At 52.0% G+C, this 2007-nt stretch overlaps 1 protein-coding gene across 1 annotated transcript in view; it reads right to left on the bottom strand.

Moving 5' to 3' along the window:
- The window catches only part of PKN1 (protein kinase N1), a 29883-nt gene that overhangs the window by 16760 nt on the left and 11116 nt on the right, over nucleotides 1-2007 (bottom strand). The gene's annotated exons all lie outside the window — the stretch shown is intronic.

Here is a 2007-nt window from a genome sequence, read left to right on the forward strand (position 1 = left end):
TTCCTACCCATTCTCCCTTTACCTTCCCTGTTTCGCCACTCACACCACTGGTCCCGTAGGGCTCCTCCGCCCTGGATTCCCTGTATTTTCAGCTCCCATCTGTACCAGTGTACATCCTCTGGTCTAGCCAGACTTGCAAGAGATGTTCTTCTTGACAATGAGTGTGACACTTGCTCTTGTTAGGTGCTGAGTTGGTTCCAAGCCACAGCGACCCCATGCGCAACCGAAGGGAACACTGTCTAGTCCTGTACCAGCCCCACGATGGTTCCTATGCTGGAGCCCACAGTTGTCACCAGTGTGTCCATCCATCTCCTTGAGGAACTTCTCCCTTTACTGCCCCTCTCTCTACCAAGCATGATGTCCTTCTCTAGGGACTGGTCTCTCCTGACAGCGTGTCCAGAGTAGGTGAGAGGAAGGGTCACACTACTCCTCGTTAATCTGTCATTCCTGCCATAGTAAACCATGCAACGGTCTTCTGACTCAAAATGGGCAACACCAGTCTCTTTCAGCTCGGCAAGCATACCTCCTCCTATTCATGTAAAAGCTGTGTCCAGCTTTGGTAAGGAACAGCAGAGAGCTGAGGCCTCTGAACTGCTTGTCAGTAGTATAATATAAGAATATAAGTAGTATAATATAAGTATAAGAATAGTAACTGTACAACAGATGGCCGGAAGAACAAAGAGATGTGTGTACACGCTCCTTGGAAGTGAGGATGGTGAGACTCCGTCTCACATACTTTGGACGAGTCATCAGGAGAGACCAGTGCCTGGAGAGAGACATCACGCTTCATAAAGTGGAGGGGCAGCGGAAAAGAGGGCGATCTTCAGTGCGATGGATCGACACACTGGCTGCCGGCCATGGGTTCAAATCCAGCAGCGGGTTTAGGGAGGGCACTGGACAGTGTTTCATCCGGTTGCACAGTCACAGAAAGAGAACCAGCTAGGATATCAGTCTCCAAGTTTCCACATCATTCGAAACAGCTTCCAGTTCTCCTAGACTCATATTTCACAACGGCGTGCTCCAATGACGACTGCACGTTTGCAGCGGTTCCTTCTCATTTTGCATCATCCCACACCGACCGTGCAATGTCCTGCGAGCTTTCCTCCACCCACATCATTGAGGCCAACTCTGCTTGGAGGAGGCAGCTCTTCAACCAGTCTCTTTCCAACATGAAGAGCCACCTCCACGTCACTCTATCAGGTAATGCCCCGCTGCTAGTCGTAAGATTGATACTGGCTAGTTTCTTCAGATGTGGACTGTCAGACCCTTCTTTGTGGTCCGGCTTAGCCTTGCCGCTCCCCAGAAACCCACCCACCACCGTGACCTTTGTGGCATTTGCAATAAAGGCAGCATAGCTTCTAGCACCAGGCCCACACACAAGCCACCACGGTATGACAAAGGGCAAATGAGTGAGACAGTCCCACTGGCTCAGTTATAAGCTCCTCCTACCACCTCTCCCAGGGGCACACACGGGTTTACTGGCCGCTGATTGTTTTAAGGGCAGGCTCACAACCTCTGGTCCCTGACAAGTCACAGCAACGACACACAGAGCCACCAGCACCCCTGCATACAATACCGCAAGACACAGTCACAAATCCAAGCGACAATCTTCAGTCTCGGGAGCTGCCCTAGGGCACCATAGAGAGATACAGACATACGGAGGCGTGTGCATGCACGCGCACACACACACACACACACACACACACACACGCACACACTGTGGACACTCACAATTCTATACAAGGCGGGGCAGGGCGTGGAGAGGGGCAAGGACAAGAGCAGATAACCATTGAGTCCCAGGCAGGGTAACTTCTTCAGAGAGGCAGATGGGTGAGCTCTGTGGGTCCTGTACTTTCTGTTGCAGCCACTCAGCTCTGAGTTACAGCCCCTGAGAAGCCACGAAGGGCAGTCAAAAGTGGGCGGGGCTGCATGCCAATAAAACTGTACAGTGAACCCTCGCCACTTCGCGCTTCGACTTCCGTGGCTTCACTCTATCGCAGTTTTTGC

This window comes from Echinops telfairi, unplaced genomic scaffold, assembly GCF_000313985.2.
Source record: "Echinops telfairi isolate 266 unplaced genomic scaffold, ASM31398v2 ScPeMD7_30;HRSCAF=105, whole genome shotgun sequence".
NCBI classification, from domain to species: Eukaryota; Metazoa; Chordata; class Mammalia; order Afrosoricida; family Tenrecidae; genus Echinops; species Echinops telfairi.